The sequence below is a fragment of the Prionailurus bengalensis genome, chromosome B4 (genome assembly GCF_016509475.1).
Source record: "Prionailurus bengalensis isolate Pbe53 chromosome B4, Fcat_Pben_1.1_paternal_pri, whole genome shotgun sequence".
NCBI lineage: Eukaryota > Metazoa > Chordata > Mammalia > Carnivora > Felidae > Prionailurus > Prionailurus bengalensis.
The window spans coordinates 73,698,835-73,721,479 of record NC_057358.1 but is presented as its reverse complement, the minus strand read 5'-3'; the positions used below and the strand labels follow the sequence as shown (position 1 = coordinate 73,721,479).

General features: G+C 41.6%; 1 protein-coding gene across 1 annotated transcript in view; it reads left to right on the top strand.

Moving 5' to 3' along the window:
* Positions 1-220: 220 nt before the first annotated feature.
* Positions 221-22,645, top strand: part of SLC38A4 (solute carrier family 38 member 4) — a 71,606-nt gene continuing 49,181 nt past the window's right edge. Inside the window, exon 1 of the mRNA XM_043563560.1 lies at positions 221-334. The gene's annotated coding sequence lies outside the window, so the exon portion shown is untranslated. The remainder of the gene's footprint in view (positions 335-22,645) is intronic.

Genomic DNA, 22,645 nt, shown 5'->3' with positions numbered 1-22,645 from the left:
AACTCACACCAAGGTATTCTCCGCTGTCGGGGACCCAGAGAGGAGGGAGCAGGGGCCGGCGGCTCCCAGGCTTCACTCTTGCGGGACAGCTGGACAACTCAGCCCACCTGGGAGGATGCTTCTGTTTACATCTCAGGTTGCCGCCTGGCGATTGGTGGCTGGGCTGGAAGGGAGGGTCCTCAGGAAAGGCGACACTGGGGATGCTGCCCCCTATCACATGATGGAAATTTCCACTCTTTAGAAAGGCGAAAAGAAAAGAAAGGAGGGTCTCTCAATCCACCCTCTTCCGATACTTCCCCCGGATCCCAATCGGCAGAAGTAGAAAACGACACAGGTGAGTGACACTTTTCTAATCTCTGCTAGACTTAGAGACTTGTCAGTGTGCTAACTGGTGGCTGGATCCCAGCCGGTGTTGGTGTGGGTGCGCGTGTGTGATTGCGCGCACAGGGACACGCACGCGTGTGCGGTCCGTTTGCTCAACCTTCTGGGGCTTAGGTTAGGCATTGTGGCTCTTCGTAACTTGTTTGTTGATTGACCCTAATTCTTAGATTTTCTAAAGGATCATGCTTTGGGTGGGTTATTGCAGGCTAATGACCGATTGACTAGAAATTAAGTAAACCAGGGCATACAGAGGTAAAGGGAACTAGCTGGGAAGGCTCGTGTGTGGCTCTCTTTGCAAGAGAGGTGGCGGTTCCAAGGTAGCCCATTCCCAGGAGGCGGGAGGGGGTGGCTGGGGCTTGCCCCCCCCCCCCTCCGGATTTCCTAGGCCCTTGGGATTTCCAGTTGGGTGTCCAGCGACCGCCTTCCACAGCGGTGGCCCTGCCACCAGCCTCGCTCGAGTCGGGTCGGCTTGCGATCAGTGCTGGCAAGTGCTACCCAAGTCGCGGGGCCGGGGCCGGTGTCCTCAGGGCGGGGACATTGGGTGCTGGACCTAAAATAGACCGGTTGTCCCTGACAGCTGGGCTGCCTGGGCCAGGCCAGTACGGTTCCCTTGGTGGGGGGCTGTGGCCCCAGGAGGAGTCCCGAGAGTGTCTCCTTGAGGGGAGGAGGAAGGCGAGAGCCTTGCTGGGTCTGGGGGCCCTGACTGCGGGCGGCAGCAACAGGTTCGAACACTGAGGCCGAAGTTCCGACGGAGGTGTCCAGCGCCCGCTCCAGGGGACCGGGAAGCCCGGGGCGCACTGGAGAGAAGGGAGGAGAGGTGCAGAAACGCGGAGCGGGAAAGGCGAGTGGAATCGAGGGGACGTCGAGGGGACATCAGAGAGAGGGGTGAAGGCGAGAGGCGATAAGAGGCCAGAGCCCCGGAGAGCGTGAGGGTTGGAGGGAACATGGAGAAAAGAGAATGAATGAGAAGAGCGAAGGGAGCGCACACGCAGGGAGCTCCTGGGGGTGACCTGGGAGCCTCGGAGTCCGGAGTCCGAGAGAGGAGAGAGGTGACCGCGGGGACGAGCGGGCTGTGTGCTGGGAGCGGCACGGGGAGTGGCTTTTCACAGGCAGTGGCACCGGTGGGCGCCGCGCCCCGGCCGCTGGCAGGGGTGGGGCGCCGAGGCACGCGGTGCACCCCTCGGGGCCCCCAGCTTCTCTTAGCGATCCAGCAAGGACAGGTAGGGAGAATGCCCCTCCGGTGCCGCGAGCACCGGGACGGCCCAGGAGATGCGTACCCGCCTGCTGACTTGGGCAGAGAAAGCGATAAACTAGGAAGCCCAGCCTGGGAGGCTTGGTGGCTGGTGTGCCAGGGTGGCACCGGGCAGTGACGGCGCAGTAGTTGGGTCCTTGAGAGACTCGGCGAGGACCTAGAGATCCCGAGCCTCAGTTCTAAGCTGAGTGTTTAGAGACCTGGTCCTGGTTTCACCAGAGGACGGAGTGTGTCTGGAAGTCAATTTCTCAGGGCAAAAGTGCATCTCTACCTGTCTCCGGGCATCTTACACCCTGAGAAAAGAGGCAAAGGGGTAGCTGTGGCCCCGAAGGTATAAGCAGACCCTGGCCGCCCAGGCGCGTCCCACAGACACCTATTCGCCAGGGGCCCCTCCCCACTCCTTCCCCCACCCCTGGCTCCTGGGCCGACTTTCTTTGTTATGCATTTGGGAGCGGTGCAGCTTCTCACCCCTGGGGAAGAAAGGAGAGTTGGCCTGTTTCCCAGTTTACCGCTTTTTATATTCGTATTTGCTTCCCGGCAGCGCAGACACAGTCATTATGACTGAATTGTCTTACGTTGTAAAAAGAACACGCTATGCCTGGATCACAATCTCCAGGGCCCGGTAGCTAGGGCTCTACTTTGGGTTTGGTTCAACTGCGGTTATAGCCTTTTATAGAACTTAATTTGGGGGTGAAGTGGGGGGGGGGGATAAGCCCCACTGCAAACAAGTCCCTAAGGAGTCATCGAGGTTGGTAGACTCTCTCACTTGGAACACAAGAAGTGTGTGTGCGTGCACGTGCGTGTGCACATGCGTATGTAGCTTCGCAAATGCTAACACATGAAATCTACAGAAAATCCACAGTCTGGGTAGAAGTTTGTTAAGGACAGAGAAACTGAAGACTATGTGAACTTTGCCAAATTATTGAATGCCATGTGTTCAGAGACAGAAAGCTTTTATTGGGCTGATTCTGTCACAAAACACTAAAACGAAGGGAGATTGGTGTAAGGGGACAAATATTTTCAAGGCTGCAGGGATGGGTGAGTATGTAATGCAAGGTGCTCCAAGAAGGCTAGTCTGTACTGGATTAGTGATGACAATGACTTACACATATATATCCGTTATTATATTTATTCTGTTTTGCTTCTTTTATGTGAAGTCCTCATAACCACCTTAGGAAATAGACTCTATTATTATACTCATTTTACAGAGCAAGATTGGGACATATACAGTGCAGGGAACATAGAACCTCTTTGGAAGTCCTATTTGGGCAATTACTTGTTCTTAAATCTAAACGAGCAGTTCTCTTTCACTTTGGACTTTATCAGGGGCAGAACTGGACAGGTGACTTTCAGAGACCCAAAGCTGGCTGTTTGGCCTGTTACAGACCAAACCGATGCTAAGAAAGCCAAGGCATGATCATACAGCTATAGACTGAATCTTCGCAGGCCCAGAACTAGATTTTTTCAATAAGTGACATTTGAGAAATGCATAGTATGCCTGTGGTTACCTGTCAAGTTTATCAAATGCTGGGGACGAGCATGATAAATACAGCTGCTGTCGACTTCTGTGTTAAATGTTTTTCTTCTTTCATGTCATTGCCATTGTTTATTTCCTCAGTGTGTTTCAGGCATCTATTTCTTTTTCTTCCCCCTTATCTTTTGTACTGACTTACTAATATTTTCTATTGTTAAAAACAAAAAAACACCAAGAAGGGCTTAATTTAATTTTTACTCTCCAAAGCAATGACTTCTATGAAAAAAAAAATCAAAGGAATAATGGGGTTTATGGCTACTTATATATTTTTGATATCTATCAAAATAGTACAGTTTGGTTTTTTTTTTTTTTTTTGAACGTGCTTCATGTATCACCTGAAGTTATCCTCCTTGCCACAACTGCCCTGGGGACATCTTATAGGAAGGGTAAGGGGCGGGAGTAGGGGAGAGAGAAAGAAAGGAGAGGAGAACTCTGTTAAGAGCCAGACTTTTATAGCTAAGTCCTTATGTTCCAAATGTGAATCACCTTTAATCTTCACACAGACTTCCATGGTATAGGTGTTTGTTATCTCCAGTTTACAGAGGAGGAAACTGAAGCTCATAGAAATGGAGGAAAGAGCCAAGGGTCACCCAGCTGGTAAGTGACAGTGCTGGCATCAGAACTAAGTCCCTTCCGTGCCTGAGTTCCTGCCTCCATTTGAGCCAGCACAAAGAAAGAGGACTAGGAAAACCAAAACTTAAGGAAAAAAGAGGTTTAGAAAGATGTTGCACAATAGGGTAGGATATGCACGATGGGAGAAATGAACTGCCAATTCCCTTTTGTATGACTGCTAACCTTCTTCTGGTCCTCCTTCTCCTATTTTTGTAATGACTTAATTCCATTCGTTCATTCCACAGTCACTGAGTACCATTACCTTCCAGTAACCCTGTTAAGGAGTTTCTTTTATCCCTGTTTCCCTAACACCTACCACAGTCCCGGGCAAATGTGCCCAAGAGATGTTTGTTGAATAAATGAATTAGTCTAGTCAAGGAAAGAATAAGCAAGCAAACAGTCACACTAACAGCCTGTTGATGGCCAGGAAAAATTCATATTGGAGTATGGCACCTCTGAAGCCGGCTTAGGGAGGGGGCCAGAGAACATTTCAAGACTAGGTAACACCTGAGCTAGGTTATGAAGTAGAAATAAAAGTTAGGCAGGCAAAGAAGTGAAGGAAGTGGGAGAAGATTCTCAACAGAGACCAGCCTGAAGGGAGAAAGGAGAAAGTGTGAGCCACTTAGGGAACTTAGGAGTTCAGTACTGGGAAGTGGAACATGTAAGGGAAGAGGCTGGGAGGGAGGAGTGTCCTGTGAGGTCCTCACACATTCTGTCTGCAGGGGTCCCAAAGCTCTGCCTTGCCCTTGCATTTCAGAAGTGAACCGTCCTAACAAGGAACAAAATGACTGAATACAGGAATTGGCAACACATTTTATTATTTTATCATTTGATTATGGTCATATAATAGAGAACTATAATTTTTTAGACTCCTTACAATGTTAGGGTTTGAAACACTGTGCTCAAATGGGAAGACCAGACTTTGGTGTCCTCTGTATGGGAAAATCAATTATTTTTCTAGCTCTTGAGGGGATATTCCATTTTAACAAAGATACAATTTACACAATCACAAAAAACTATTTCCAAACAAATGCTTTTCTGTGTTTTTCTGACGGGGAGGGGTAGCTGGGGAGGATTTGTCTCCTTATTTTAGTTTTTAGTGGTTTTATTTATTTTACTGTGTTGCAGAAGAGTCTGGAAGGAAAAATGTATTTAAAAAAAACAAAACAAAAAAAAAAACAAAGTGAGATAGGGAATGGAGTGACAGTAATGATGTCAACCCCCAACTCCAAAGTAGATGTTTATGCCAGTTTAGATTCTGGCTTTTGATAACAGATTTGGAGAATTTAACTCCCACAGTCTCTTGCTTCGTTAGGGATCTTTTATGCCAGTTTTTCATCCCAGGCTCAGAGGTCTGCCTGCCTCTTCACCATTTCCACACTTGTAAAATACTGTTACTCAAACTCTTCTTATTTGGAAGGGAATTCAAAGGGTAAATGAAATCTACAAATAATCCAAAATCTAATTTCAGTTAATACATTAAATCCTCGACTTTTTAGCATTATATCCCTGGGCAAATTTTTTAATCTTTTTGAGCTTCTCTTCAACTACAAAATTGAGATCATAATAGCACCTACCTCATGGGATTGTTATGAGGATTAAATGAGTTAACACATGTAAAATGCTTAGACTAATGCCTGACTCATAGTGAGCACTCAATATGGGATTGCTATTATTGTTAACGTTATTTATTCTGCCACCCAAAGCATTATTTGAAATGCTAACAAATGTCTATATGTTCTTTGACCATGTGTTTTCCTCTGTCATAACTAAAATGAAGGAAGCAGAAGAGAGGAAATGAAAAAAGGATAAATAATACACAGGATGGTCCAGCCCAGAATAACATCATTCCCTGCATAATAAGATCGAAATGTTCCCTTATTTCCTGTTGGCTATTTGCCCCTATTTCTCCTGATAAATCTCATGTGTATCCGTCATCAAAATGAACATCATCTCCAATTCCCTTGTTTTCTCTCATTTTTGTCTCCATGGTGCCTCACACAGTGCCTGGCACAAACAAATACTCATGCATGTCTGCTGAAGAAAGGAAGGAAGGAAAACCTGTTGTTGTTTTTTAAAAAGTATTTGATTCTTTAAAAAATTTTTTTTAACATTTATTCAGTTTTGAGAAACAGAGACAGAGCGTGAGCAGGGGAGGGGCAGGAAGAGAGGGAGACACGGAATTGGAAGCAGGCTCCAGGTTCTGAACTGTCAACGCAGAGCCTGAAGCGGGGTTCAAACTCAGGAACCGTGAGATCATGACCTAAGCCAAAGTCGGCCGCTTAACTGACTAAGCCACCCGAGCACCTCAAAACAATTTATTCTTCAAGCAAGGATGTTTTCACTGAAATATTAAAGGCTTTTGCAAAGTGAATTTGTGCCTTACTGACCGTCAATGTAAATCTTTTTAAATAAATTACTTATTCAGTGTACATTATTGCACACCATTAAGCATGCAGGCAGGCGTGTGGACAGGAATCCCTGCTCCATCATACAGCTGGGCTTCCTGGATTCAGATCTTGGTTCTATCATCTGGATGTGCTGGCTTCCAGTTTGGCTCTCCCGCTTTCTACCTGAGTGGCCCAGATAGAGCTAGTTACTTAACCTCACGGCTTCATTCTCTTCCTCTATAAAATGAGGGAAACGTTTCCTACTTCATAACGATTTCATGAGGATAAAACAATTATACGTGGCACATGGTGAAATTTAGGAGTGTTTGTTAGGCAGCTAAAGAGACTAGTTTTTGAATTCAATGTAATACTAATACCAGCCTTATAGAATTCGGGTGATGATACTGCACGCCACATTATAAATGGTAATGTTACCATTACTATTGCTATTATGGCAAATCCTTATTTCTATGTTTCTGCTATGAGGAGTTGGGGCCCTGACGTGGCTTTTCCATTTTTTGGTCCATTGAAAATCATATTGATTCTGCCTTCTGTTTCAGGGTAACTTTTCCTCCCCACCCACCCTGTGTTTGTCCTGTCATTTTGCCTTGCGTCATTCATGCGCTTTTCACACTGCATACTCCTCAGGACAAGGACTTTGCTCTTTGTTTTGGCATAAGTTTATACCACTGGGTACACTCATGGCACTATAAAAATGTTAAAGAAAAAAAAAGGGAAAAAAAAAGATGTAATCCCCCCAAGAGGCAACTTTGGCCATCAGCTGGTCGGGCCACCGCTGTGTCTGCAGTGTTGCTACTCGGAGTGTGGAGTGTGCTGTCCAGAGCATCTCTGGCAGTGGCCGGTGGCTTATGGGCGACACGTGTCCTGCTCAGCCACCGCCCGTTTGCGCGCTGGGAGCATGAGCTGGGTCGCGGCGCCAGGGAGGACCGCAGGAGGCCACCACGTCAGGGACAGGCGCTGCTCACGACTTTGCCTGCTTTTGCTGAGACTTCACTAGAGAAACCAGGCGAGTGAGGGAGATGGACTTGGAAAGAGAAGTAGAAAAAAAAACTGAAAAAGGAGGGGAGAGGGAGGGCAGCCCTTTCTGGTTTTTAAGACATGGGGCTACCCATGCTACAGTCTTATTTTCTGGAATTTCTCCAAATGGGAGGAATGTGGTACATAGATGCCGAATGTTCTTATGAACTGTATGATCAAACTGATCTTGATTGTTAAAGTGGTCTAACTAAAAACATTCGTGTTTCCAACCTTGCTTCATGAATGCCTGAAAAGCAATCCTATGCTTCACAGCACGACATAAATGGAGCGATTTTATTATAGTCCAGAGAACACATTTCATCACTGTGTTACTCCTTTGTGGTTTTTGAAGCAATTCTTTAGAAACAGCACATTTAAAAAAAAATCTGACACTTTTTGGCATGTGTCACGACGCTCTCTGTCATTATACTTGCTGTACAGAGGAGTCCATGCTGTTGGTGGACTTCCATACATTTAAGCTTCTTATTTTGAAGTCATTATAGAGTCACAGGAAGTTGTAAAGGTAGCACAGGGAGGCCCCATACACCTTTGACCCAGTTTCCTCCAATGGTTACATCTGACAACTTCCGGGCAATATCAAAACCAGGAAATCGATGTTGGTACAATATGTGTGTACAATATGTATAGTTTCCGTGTCATTTTATCATGTGGACAAATGTGTGCAGCCACCGCCAGAAACACCTAGAACTTCCATTACCCGGATGACCTCCCTTGTGCGACTCCTTTATAGCCAAACTCACCTCCTTCTCCCTTTCCCTGACAATGAGATGTTTCCCATCTCCCTATTTTAATTGTTTTGAGAACGTTACATAAGCAGGATCCTAGGATATGTGATCTTTTTGCAGTTGATTTTTTTTTTCATTCAGCATACCGTTCCTGAGATCTATTCAAGTTGTTGTGTCAATAGTTGGGTCCTTTTCGTTGTGAAGTAGTATTCCGGCTGCCTCACCATATCTGGTGGTGAGTTGTCTTCTCAAAGGATAGACTTGTCTAGAACGCCAGTTGGATTAAAGGGATACTGAGGGTACTTGGGGAAAGTGTGAGGACAAATTTGGATAAGTTTTTAACTTCAAAATGACATGTGTGTGTTATAGGGCAAAAGGATGTATAAACTACATTTTTATGTAGTTTAAAACAGGGATGACTGGCCAACTGGAAAGGAGAAAAGGAATATGGCAGAAAAAAAAACTATGAATTTAGACAATAAGATACAAAACATGGCACTTTTTAAGATTTCTACACCGATAGGATTATGTGTTCTGTGCCTTTAGCATTAGTTAGGATAACTCTGGTTTCGTGAAGCTAATTTTAAAAATGCTTCTGCAGTAGGGATTTCCCTGCCAGTCTGTGCTCAGTCACATAGCTGATAACTCAGGGGGCATGGCTGGAAATAACTGAGTGGCTCTCCAGTTTGACAGGGGTCGCTGAGAGTCAAAATAGCATCTTTAGCCCCAGGGCATCTGTCAAGGGTCCTGAGACTGTCAGCATTATACTCCTCTGGGCATTCACCCCATCTACCAGTGGGGGGAGCATCTCCCAGAGTTCACTTAAGTCAGGTGTTTTTGGTTTTTTGTTTTTGTTTTTTAATGTTTCTTTTATTTTTGACAGAGAGAGAAGGGGGGAGAGAGAAAGAGAGAGAGAATGAGAGAGCACAAATGGGAGAGGGTCAGAGAGAGAGAGGGAGATACAATCCAAAGCAGGCTCCAGGCTCTGAACTGTCAGCACAGAGCCCGACGCTGGGCTTGAACCCACAAACTGCGAGATCATGACAAGAGCAGAAGTAGGACGTTCAACCACTGAGCCACCCAGGTTGCCCTCTAAGTCAGGTTTTGAAACAAGGATGTTCTTCTGCACCTGAACACCCAGAAGCATCGGGAACCTGGACTCCAACAGCTGTAACTAGCTCAGGGAAGTGCAGCACTTCTGAATAGTACTTAGAAGAGTTAGGCTTACACCACCCCCCCTTTAGTTGGCACCTAAAGTTCTCTCCCCCCACCCTGTCCTCCCCAAACAGTGGAGGGAACAAATTATCTACCAGCATCTGAAAGTATAAATACCCATTTGTGTTTTTAGAATTTCACACTTTTCACAGACATATTGTCATTTCACAAAAGAACAGTCTAGAGCCCTGACTAGATCCAAGTCTAACTGAAGGCATCATGCTAAGTCACCAATTTAATGATTTCTGTTACCAGAAACATGTTCCTTATTCCAAACTCTGCCAGAGGATAGAGGGTAGGTACAGGATGCTGGTTCCAAAGCATAAACATATATGGACTGTCACAGCTAAAATAATTTAGAACTCCTTTTATAGGCACATCTGCTCTCCTGAATCTTTCAAAATGGGACAGAATCTTTGTACCATCTATGTAATTTATTTTATTTTGTGTGAATGTTAGATACCTCACATCGCTTTGCAGGCTGTTCTGCTGGGTTACATCTCCTTTATGTGGACCCTAAGGTCCCACAGCCTGTGGTAGGACAGAATGCAGCCTAGCAATCTTGAGGGAGTGAACACTCTGCTGTAAGTCAGGAGACTGAACAAAAGGCTTGCTGAATTTTGTTCACCTCTCTTGCTATTATGCTATTACTTATTTTTTTTTTAATATTTTAACGTTTATTTACTTTTGAGACAGAGAGAGACAGAGCATGAACGGGGGAGGGTCAGAGAGAGAGAGCAAGACACAGAATCTGAAGCAGGCTCCAGGCTCTGGGCTGTCAGCACAGACCCGACGCGGGGCTCGAACTCACGAGCCGTGAGATCATGACCTGAGCCGAAGCCGGACGCTTAACCGACTGAGCCACCCAGGTGCCCCGGTATTACTTATTTAACTAATGATGACAGTCATTCCAAGGGTGTGATGCGAAATGCAGACATAGGCTATGGTTCCCAACATTGCGGACTTTGGTTTTTTTAAGGGATAACTGAGGGGGTTTGTTTGTTTCTTAAACTCTTTCTTTAAAGCGAAAAAAAACCCAGAGCTTTTCTGAAAGAAAATAGAAATGCCTCATGTACTATATCAGTGTAGACAAAACCCAAACAGCTGTACAATTACTTTTGAACAATTTTGTAATGCTAGAGCAGTATCCACACTTTACAGAATGACACCAAATATAATGGTTTACATCATTCTTTATACCAGAATTCCGTAAAGTTCAAACTCCTTAACGTGGCCGTCAAGGTCAACCTCAGCCAGACTCTACACAAACACTCCATGTGAGCCGCAGTAGACTCCAATTGTCTTGGTATTACTGGGGCCAAACTTCTGATCCCATTTCTCCTGCCTGGAACCACCCTCCTCTCTCTGGAGTCATACCATTATTCCTCCATGAAACCTGTTCCATTTGTCCCAGTTCCCATGCGGAGCCCTCCAGTTCAGTTCCAGGTCTTGAAGACAGGTATCCTGTTATGAATAGTGTCCAACAAAAAAGTAGGTACCCAGTAGTGATGGAATGTTGTCAGGAGCTGGGCTCTGCAGTCAGATGTGGGGGGTGGGGGTGAGTCCCGGCTCAGTCACCTGTTCACCAGCTTTGGTCTCTGGGTAAATTACTCAGTCTTCTTGAGCATCGGTTGCCTTACATGTAAAATGGGGATAATAATACTACCTACCTCAAAGGTTAGGGTATTACTGATTTGATACATGTAACATGCTTAGCATAGGGCTGGCTGTCGTCGATATGATTACTAATGAGAACTTTAAAAATGAGATTTCAGACTTTACAAAATTAACAGGCTTATGGTCAGAGTGGAGGATGCAGACTAGAAAACTTGGTAGTTCAGGCTTCTCTGTGTCTCTCAACCCTACCTGCTGTCATAGGAAGGGACAGGGTCCCTTTATGCCTATCAAGGAAGGCAATCTCTAATCCCCATCCACTAAGATGGGACTCAAACAGAGTGAAGCAGAGAGATTCTTTCCTTCTTAGATCTAACATAAATATGTGCAGCTTGGCACCGATTTTATTTTTAGTAAGAAGTGATCAAATGATGAGTAAATTTCTATGAAGGGAACAAATAGATGTTGACTTCAAAGAGTAATGAAAGTAGTCATCCATCCTCGAAGCTATTACCAATACAATCTGTAGCCTTAGAAAAGTGAAAAGTTCGATGAATTAACCGGTTGTTGAATCTGCATAATGCCAAATTAGTAGGTTTTCTGATATTCCCTTACAAACTGGTTGATATTTCACTGAAGCGTAGGTTCAGTCCAATCAAGGGCATAATCATTAGTGCACTCTGTGTTCACGGGTTTCTAAACAAACCCTTTTTGTGTCTTGAATTACAGATCTAAAAATGATGGGTTCAGACCACAGCATGCAATTACAAACAGAATGGGGATACTTTAAATAAATAGCAAAGTAGATTAGTTTGGGATGGGGGGGGGAAGTCACATACAGATTCTGATTTTATCTTGTTCTTGGGGCCATACCTTAAATACTACTTTTCGCCAAGTGATAGACAGACACTCTATGTGTACAAGTATTGCAAATAACAACCCCCCAACCCCGAAGATGTCCACAAAAATTTGGTGAGGTGCACATGTACACATGGATATTTATAAATTTCACAGGTGTAGAAGAGAAAAATTCTGTTCAAATGTCTCATTTGTTGGGGTGCCTGTGTAGCTCAACCGGTTGAGCATCCAACTCTTGATTGATTTCAGCCAAGTCATGATCTCATGGTCTGTGAGATCAAGCCCCACCTAGCGATTCTGTCTCTCCCTCTCTCCCCACTTGCTCTCTCTCTCTCTCAAAAGAAATAAATATAAAAACAAGTTTCATTTGTTTAGCTAAGGAGATAGAAAAACTCTTACATAATTAGCGCAGTGTTCTGGTTCAGAGGAAGTTATACCTGTCATGGATTGTCAATTTTCGAAAAATCAGAATACAGCAAGATCCATTTTAAAATTAGAATTTTACTCAACATGACAATCTTTTGTTGACGTCATCAATAATGGCAAAACTCAAAAATGCTAGGTAATAGGAATTTCTGGTTAGTTGAAGGAATTTAGAGTATCTTCCTTCTGCTTTCAACCTTTTGGTAGGAATACCAAGAAAAACATATGGAAAAGTTCTAAACTAGGAAACGTAAACCTTTTTAATATGGTTTCTAATATATTCCGAAGTAGAATATAGACAATGATACTGCACCTTTGCAAAACTTCAACAGTTATTAATACTTGTCTGTTATATTTCATCCATACCCGTATCTTTCCTCCCTGCTACCCTCACCACAACCATTACTACATTAGTTCCAAGAGAATCTAAGTCACCAAATAATTTGATCCATACATGATTCAATATGTATCTCACAAAGATAAGTCTTGAAGAATAACCAAATCATGACACCTTAAATAAGCCATTTTCTTAATATTACCAAATTTCCAAGCAGTGTTCATATATGTCTGATTGTCTCTTTACTTTACCCCTAGTTTGTTTGAATCAGAATTGAAATGGGGTTCACACACTCTTTGGTTGATATGGATTAAAAGAGGTTTAAGAGACAGACATAAGTTCAGCCAATCCTCATCTCTTTTCTCACTTGCAGTTTATTGGATGGTGAAACCAAGTCATTTGTCCTATGAAATTTCCCATACTCTGAATTTTGTTGATTTCCAAAACTTTTAAAATGTCATCCTCAAGTTTTAATAGTCTGCCTTCTTTAAATCTAACCCTCATAAAATTGCTTCTCTCTCTTTTAAAATGTTTATTTATTTTGAGAGAGAGAGAGAGAGTGAGCGGGGGGGGTTGGGGGGACAGAGAGAGGGAGAGAGAGAATCCCAAGCAGTCTCCACAGCACCGTCAGCACAGATCCCAACATAGGGCTCAAAATCATGAAGAGGGAGATCATGACCTGAGCTGAAATCAAGAGTCGGATGCTCAACCAACTGAGCCACCCAGGCACCCCTAAATTGCTTCTCTTTTAAAGAAAAATTATACCTTGTCATTCTTTGCCTGTTTCTTTGAGGATCCTCCAGCCTACATTTTGCCAAATTTTGTCCAAATATCCTTCATTTTAATGCCTATGATTTACCTAACACTTCCTCCTGATAGAACCTGTCCAACCTGGAATGCCCTTAGGTCAGATTTCAAAATGTGTACTGGCCTCCTCACCCAGGTGCTTACTCAGCTTTCTCTGTATTGTCTCAAGACATCACCAGTAAACACTAGGTTGCTTTGAATTTAAAAACCATGCCACATGACTGCTTTTTAAAAAGTCCTTTTTGATTATGACATATACAAGTATATTTACTAGGAAATTATGTATTTGGGATTTGCTTTAAAATCATAGGGGAGTAAGAGTGGTGGTTTGGATGTAGGAAGACTGCCACAGTTGATAACTGTTCAAGCTAGATAGTGCATCTGTGACGTTTCACTACATTATCCTATCGACATTTGTATAAATTTGAGGTTTTCCATAATAAATGACATATACTATATTACCCAAGCTAAATAATGAAACATTTTAGGGGCCTATGTTGTGACACCTTTGCTAAAAATCATCAAAAAAATCATGCCTAAGGGAGCGCCTGGGTGGTTCAGCCAGTAAAGCGTTCAACTCTTGATATCCGCTCAGGTCATGATCTCACAGTCGTGAGTTCAAGTCCTACATCAGGCTCATGCTGCACATGGAGCCTGCTTGGGATTCTCTCCCCCTTTGCCCTTCACCTCCTTTCTCTCTCTCTCTCTTTCTCTCTCTCAAAATAAATAACATTAAAAAAAATTGTGCCTAAGGAACATGCACTTGCTTATCCTATTCCGGAAGTCTGGTTTGCCTAAAAACAAATCAGTTTTAAAGTAAAATGAAATCATCATATAAGTAATATTTAAATAAAATGGGGACATGGTTTGGAATGATTTGAAACAGGACTCATGCAGAGGTGCTTCATAGGTTTTGTGGTCTGTCTTAAGACTCTGGTGTGGTAGAACACACTGACGTGCCCCTGGAGCCTACTAATAGCTAACGAAAGACTCCCAGAAGAGGAGTGAACCAACCTATTTGATTATGCCATAAAAAAAGGTTCTAGGATAGATTATGAAGGTCACACTTACTACCTCTCCCTGCTACTACGCTAGAGGAACGTGCAGGTCCTATTTTCCAAGGTGAAAAGTCAAACACAAACCTTTTCAAAAACCTATCAGCTTTTAACTTTAGTCGGATTTCTCTTTATTTTGTTCAATTGTTGAAAAGAGAATTTAGCACCTTATGCTTACATTAGTCATATATACTAGGAAATGCCTTTTAAAGGTCATATAGCCTTTATCAATAATTTTCTGTTAATTAAATGTAAGTGAAATGTACGTGAAATGTACGTGAAATGTAAGTGAAATAATTTATGATGGCATTTATTATTTTTTTAAACTTACATCCAAGGGTAATTTTTAACTGTAATCAGCCATGCAACTATAAAACTCTCGTATATAGGGACCTGCTTCATTACATCTTTTCTGAAGTTGCATGAATTTAATCCCATACGGTATATACGAATTCCCAGTCAGTCCAGTTGAGAATAATTAAGGGAAAGAGTAAGAACTGAGGCTGAAAGTGGAAAGGAAAGGAAAACGGATGCACAGTAAGAAGAAATGCTTTTGTGTGAAGGCTTGGAACACATAAGTGGAACATAGGTCCTAGGGTAAGGCTTGCTGGGTTCTCACTTTGAGGCAAGGGAGCTACAAGCAGTGTGAAGGGGGGCTGGCAGTGTGTGTTCATGTCTCAGGTTAGGAATACCTGCTTCGAGAGACAGAGGAATAGGCTTCAGAAATATCTATTCCTCTAGGCCTAGTATGTTACTGAAAGGCTTCCAGAAGTTTCTCCATCTCAAGCGTCTGTGTTAATCCTGTTTCTGGGCCCACACTGAGAGATAGCAAGCAGGAGACAATGCCTCTAATCCGTAAGATCAGAAAGACATTAGACATTTTATTAGAATGAGGTCATACACTGAAAATGTACCCTGGTATATGTAGATTTATATACAACAAAGCAGTGGGAGTTTGCAATTGTTGGAACTCTGGGAGAGGCCCTAGAGACATTTTCATGAACAAAAGGTGACAACTCTAAATTTAATTATCCTCATGATTACCAATTTAAAATACGCAAAATATCATTGGTAACACTTTTACTTTTATGAGTATAAAAATATTATACAGAGTCACACAGGCTTGGCTTGACCCTAATCCCAAACTATATCTTCTCTGTAAGCTATTAAGTTACCCGACCTGGAATTCTCCTGTCACAGACTAAGAATTTGATCCTCTCAGTGGGTGAGAGGTTATTCTGCACTCAGATCCCCCAGTGCCTCTGAGCTGTTGCTTCTTACATAGTCACTTTTTGAAACATTTTTAATCAGAATGGAAATAAAAATCCAATCATAATTCATCCAGCAAAATTATTATTTATGTATCCATTTCTGAATTTGCAGATTTGTAAACATTTTAAGTTTGGCAAAAGATTTAGGAAAACAATTCAGTAGCCCATGTGAGTACATTTTTATTACTCCTTTATTCTCCACCAAAACTAGTTGAGGAAAATAAATTAGGGAGCACACTTTTGAGTAGGGAAAGGACAGAAATAGTCAAGTGGGATGGGCTTCAAATTCCACGGGACTTTGGTCACCAAATACACTAATTGAGGCCAAAAGAAGGCCCAGTCATTTGCCCATCAGCCATAAAACAAATAATTTTCTCACAATAAATAAAGAAATGTTTTACATTTGCTCCTTAGAAATTGTTTGGGGTTCTTTTTGGATTCTGTGGGTTTCACTTTTAACAAACTCAAACTTGTATAGAAACTATCAGACAAAATAAAAATAAGGCATATTTATATGTCATGCATTTAATAAAATGATAGTCATTAGCCCAAACTCTTACACTGCTGTGGTTGTGTCTTCTTTGCCAGAGTCCCTATTATGCAGCCCAATATACTAAACCTTTAAGATTCTTTTTGAGGAAAAAAAAAGTAATGAAAAGTACTTAGGAATATTCTAAGTATTTCTCAGTATTATCATGGTCTCCTATGAAAACATCACTGCATACATTTCCATTTTGCCAAATATCTAAACTATCTGTACATCTAACATACTTTTTTGAATGTTCCTTTAAAAAAAAAAAAAAAAAGCTCTCCTTATCGTAGAAACACATATACGCTTTGTGTTGCAGTGGTTGCTATGACAAGTCTGTATATTTTATTAAATACCAGACCGGCGCAAACAGACATTGCAACAGAGGTGGTGCTAGGGGCATCAAGACCTTATCAGCATGTCTGTTATAAATATATATTTTTTCAGGGTTTCCTACATGTGAAATGTTAACTCTGTAACAAGTTAACACAAGACAACAAATGTTATTGCCCAAATGGCTGAATGTTTTAAGGGGCCCTAAAATAGGAAAGAAAATGAAGCCATTTCTTCTGGAGATCTGTGAATATTATAAATAACAAAAGTTTGGAGACCATTCCTGAAATGGCCAGTAGGCCTAGAAATTCAACTTGCCAACTGGTTTTCAGCCAAGAATACCGACTAAAATTTTTCAATTGCGGTTTGTACATGACCATTATTCTTCTGAATCAAAAATAATCTCCTGCTTAACAGTAGGTTCTCATAAAAATTTTAAGGAGCTAGGCTATTTTATGTGGTTCACTGATTTAAAAATATACAACCACCACCAACAATAAATAATATTTATTTAGTCCTTACTGTATCCCAGGTCCTAGTCTCAGCTCCTTACATGTTATTATCTTACTTGGGGAAACATAAAGCATACGTATGCCTTCTTTAATCAGTTACTGTTCTGTGCAAAAATGAGGAACTAAAAAATAAAAAGAGGTCTTAATTTACCCATCTACCTAAGACATAAAGTGAGGGCATCTCCATAAGATTCACAGAGTCAGAGGGGGAGACAGATGCCCTCTGAACACCAAGAACCCTTGAAAAACTGTCCCCCCATCTAGTCAATGCAGGCATCCTCTCTTATGTATCAGTTGTGCCAATTATCCTCAAATGATTTCAGTGACCACAACATGGAATAACTGATGGTGGTTAGATGAGATAACGCAGTGCTTTAAAAGAAAATCCTTTCCTAAACATTTTAGGTGAAAATGCATGTGCCACAAAGCCACACGACCTCATCTTTTTCTGCATACTAAAAGTGAATCTGCTTATACACCTAAATATTCCTCTTGGGGATATCAAAACATCTGTGACCACGTATATAATAAAAACTGAGTGCTTTTATTTGCTGAAATCCCAGGAAAAAGAATAAACAGAGCCCTCAGTTTTTCACTCCAGCTGGAATGATTCAGCTTATTGAGGTCATCATGAGATTTCTCTAAGACATCTGAAAATGTGTTTCATCTTTTTGCCACATATTTCTCAATCCTTATATTAGTGTAATAAAAATAAGTTGTGTCGGATATTTAAGAAATATTTAAATAATGTTTCTTGTGATCCAAAACCTGACCAGAACACACTGAGTACAATCCTAGGGAGTCTTTCAACAATTCACTCTGGCCTCCTCATTTTCTCTTCTCTTTCATTACATAGCTCTTGCTCCTATTGTTTCTCTTCTTAAAGGGGCATTGGCAGTGACAATGGGGCATGGGAGTGATACAAACATTGTGTACTTAACAATTGCCCCAGGAAAACCAGTGTATGCATTGGGCTGTAACTAATTCAGCAGATTCGTTTTGTTATCGTACCACCAAATAGTGGGGCTGACTCTTTTGGTTTTTTTAACTAAGTTTACCTTTTACCTTAAAACTTTTTTTTTTGTTTTTTTAAATGTTTATTTATTTTTGAAAGCAAGAGAGGCTGAGCATGAGCCCGGGAGAGGCAGAGAGCGAGGGAGGCAACAGAATCTGAAGCAGGCTCCAGGCTCTGAGCTGTCAGCACAGAGCCCAACACGGGTCTTGAACTCATGAACTGTGAGATCATGACCTGAGCCGAAGTCGGCCGCTTAACCAACTGAGCCCCCCAGGTGCCTCCCTTATGACATTTAAACTGGGTTGTTGGGACCATGAATCTTAGTAGTCTGGGTAGGTACTACCATAATGACACCTAACAATGCCTAAAGACATCTATAGTCATGTAATAAATATACTTCAATATTACTGTTTTGGAGGACAACAGGGACTTGTTCATGTCAGTATATTCACACTGGTGTGGAAACAGCTCAATATGTCAGCAACTGGAAGAGCAACTGTCTGTTTTTTTTTTTAATGTTTACTTATTTTTGAGAAAGAAAGGGGGGAGGGGCAGAGAAAGAGGGAGATAGAGGATCTGAAGTGGGCTCTGCGCTGACAGCCCGATGCGGGGCTCGAACTCACAAAGCATGAAATCATGCCCTGAGCTGAAGTCGGACGTTTAACTGACTAAGCCACCCAGGCACCCAAAGAGCAACTATCTGAAAGGGGAAGAGGTAGAAAGGAAGTAAAATACCAGCGTACACATCACCAACTTCCATCAGCAGCACACGGTTATTCACATTCATACCCATACCACCTAATGGGTAAAAAAAAAAAAAAAAAAAAAAAAAATCAACAACAACAAAAAAACCTGGTATGTTTCCCAAATAGTGTTAAGAATATTTTATAAGAACACTAAAGATTGTAATCAAATGTTATTTTGAATGTCTATAAAGCATTCTGTATGAAAACACCTGCAGGTATGCTTTCCCATTTCTAACAAAGATCGAATTAAACTGGAACTCATACAGGATTTGACAGCACAGTCTTAAAGACTTCAGTTCAAATTCTAAGCAGTTGTATCCAGGTTAGCCTCACATTAACGAGAAGGAGCCTATGTGCCTGCTTGTAAGACTTGTTCGTGTTGAAGAGATGTAAAGATGGAAGTGATGGGGTCCTGTTTGATCAAGAAGCTGCCTCAGAGAGCCCTTCATATTGCCTGCTTGCTTAGCCATGCACTGATTGATAATGATGAAAAGGATCTTGCAGCTGAATCAAGTGACAATGATTGGATCAGAATTATAGCTGAGGAGAGTAGAAATTATAGTTGAGAATCCGTAGAAATTAGTATTAAAACTAATACTAGTATTAGTATTAAATGGGTATTAAAATTAGTATTAGTATTAGAATTAGTAAAAATGCCCAGCAAGAGCTCAGATCCCAGAGTATAAGCAAAATGTAGGTCACTTCCTTTGGCATTTGGAAAATGTGTTCTCGGTATATCTGTGGGTCTTCATGTTTTGTTGGTGTCACCAAAGAAATAAAAAATAAATAAATAACCCAAAGCCGAGCCAAGCCAACCCTCTCCCTCACCCAAACCTACCAGTACATTTACATGTTTAAACACTGGCTCTGAGGACAGGTTCAGGGGTAAATATGTACCATGGGGCTGTTCAGCTTCACAGGTTGGTTAATGTTAAACAAACACATATTGCAAATCATGTCTTATTACGAGGTTGTTTTCTGAGATTCCACGGGTCAGGGTCAAAACCTGCCATTTTCTAGCTTTTCGACAGGGCTAATCAATAGTGTAACAAGTGGAATAACGGTCTAATTAAACAGTGACAATACACTTCCAAAGCAAAGGTGTCGAAACTATTTTATGATCAATCAATTTTGCTAATGTCCTATTGCCCTTATAAACAGCAAAAAAGAAAAAAACACATCTACCTTTTACATTTATAATGATTAAATATCCATTATCTCATTTACCTCTCACAGTAACCTGGGATAATGGTTTCTGTTAGACCAGTCTGAAAGAGAAAATTGAATTCCAGAATATTTACGTGACTTTATCTGCTTATTCAACAAAGATGTATTAAGTGGGTGATACTGGGTTTTGAAGTCAGAGACAATTCTTTAAAGACACAAATACATAATGTTTACCATGTGCCACTCTTGTAAATTCTCTACAAATATGAACTTAGTTATTCCTCATAACAGTGGTGTAAGGCAGGCACTATCATAACCTCCTCTTTACAGATGAAGGGCCTGAGGCAGGGAAGTGGCCAACTTGCCCCAAGTCCGACAGCTAATAAGTGACAGAAATTGGATTTAAATCCAGGCATTCAAGCCTCAGAATCTATACTAGTTGACCCTGTGCTATGCTGAATAAGGCACAGCATCTGCTCCCAAGGACTTTCAAAGTCTAAAAGGGCAGACATGTAGACAAACGTGTCAGTACAGTTCGTAGGAAGCAGAGGGCGCGGAGGAGGGATGGTTAACTCTAACTTGTCCAGAAGCTCTCAGCTGGCAGGCGGCAGAATGGGAATCAGATCCAAATCCATGAATTTGGACTCCAGAGTCCGTGTGCTCTCCATTTCATAGAGCAGCCCCATATTTGATAAAAGGGTTTAGAATGACAATAAGAAAGCAATGCGCTCATAGGAACATAGCATGTGAACCAAAGGATAAAGACCATGCTTCTCTAAATAGGAAAAAGAAAGCACTGTGGTTCCTAACAGATATAAGATACAGGTATACAGATCTCCCTCTCATCATCTGTGTAATACATACATGTATAATACATATAACACATAATTTAATATATATGTAGATACCAGCAGAACTCTCAAGTATATCAAATCAACTGCAAAATTCCTCAGTTATTCTAAGGCTTGCAGTCAGTCAGAAAAAAAAACAACAACAACAGATATTCTACTCGAAAGTAGGAGAAGGGCCTAAAGACATGGAGACAGTGATGAGCATCATTCTGGGCATATAATAGATATTCAGTGATTACTGGCTGACTGATTGATTTACTGAAAACAAGCAAGAAAAAGAAAAAAGACTAGAGATGATGCATTCTGTTGCTCACCTTTTAACCTTGCTGAAAATTTTGATGAGAATTAGGTAAATTGAAACATTTAGAATCAGGATTTCATGTCAACATACCAATTTTATGATGAACAGGTCTCTATTGGACAACCATTCTGATATTTCTTTGACCACTGTATAAGCGTGGCTACCAACTATTTACATTTCTACGTTTTGTAGTCCAAGCAGTGGGCAAAAAGAACTCCACAGGAAATAAATATTTGGCCAGTTTGTAGGTGTACTTCTAAGTGTATTTTTGGCACATAGTAGGTCCCCAATAAATGATAATGTGAAGTTCATTTGCTCTTCCCAATGGTCCTGTTATTATCCCGAGAATTACATACTCTTTATAAATGAGAAAATGAAGACCCAGAGAGTTTACCAATTTGTTGATAGTTCCCATAGCTAGTGAATGATGGGATTAGAACTTGAACCCAGATTTCCTGAATTGCAAATGTCAAGTGCTAGCATAACGAAGGAAGAAGAACTTGTTCATCCATTCAGATCCTTTTGGGCGTCAAAAACTTTCTCCAGGTAGACTGCAAGGGATGAATAGGGATCCTTTCAAGACAAAAATGTGAAGCTCCTTTCAGGCCTCCTATGAAAAAACTAATGTTAAACGTCTTATGCAAGATTCAAAGGAAGTGCCATCAGCTTTAAAACTTAAGAGCACATGCACAATTATTTGAATCTATGTGATTATCTTATACACATGTAAATATCAGATCACCCATAATTAAGAAGTATCAGTCTTTAAGCTGTTATTTATCATACTACTCTAGGTGCTATAAAAAGGAATTTGAATATAGATGCTTACAAATTAAGATACCAATATTACTGGATAAATTACTCATAATTATGCATCAATCTTTACTTCGATGTATTTTAAAATAATTAAGTTTAGATATGTTGAACCTTAGATTCTAAATTTAAAAATAACCTTCAAATAGCTAGGAAAGAATAGAAAGAGTCAAGATTTCTATAGTTAAAACTTCAATTTCTGTAAGACTTGTAATTAGCTCCTTTCTCGTGTATTTTACATGATATGAAGCAAAATACCTATAAACCTAAACTTTTCTGTTCTTAGCCAAATTATATGATAACAACCCTGATGGTCTAAACACAAAGCAGAGGCCCCAGCCCACCTGAACACTTTCTCCAAGAATGTAATGCAGGCAAGAATTGCCCCAGGCTACCCTAGTGGGGTGTGTGTGTGTGTGTGTGTGTGTGTGTGTGTGTGTGTGTTTCCTGTTTGCAATCTTTATTATCACAATTTCTAACACATTTTCTTCACGTATGTGAAGTGTTCGCACTGTTCAGCTGCTCTTTTTTATAAGCTCATTTGAACTAAACAACAACAACAGAAAGACAAGGCACCGAAAGCCTAGTGAGATCCCACTTCCCACCTGCTACCTCTCCCATCGCTTGCCTCCCAGCTTGCTGCTTCTTGCCTCCTTTGCCTTTGCTCATGCTGTCCCTGCGCTGGTGGTCTGCTCCCCATCCCTCGGATCCTGGCCAGCTCCTGTTTATTCTTTTAGTCTGAGCCCAGCTGTCATCTCCAGGAAGTCCTGTCCATCTTTCTCAAACTGAGTTGGGTGCCACACTTATCCTTCCCCTCAGTTCTTACAGGCATCTTACCTACTACC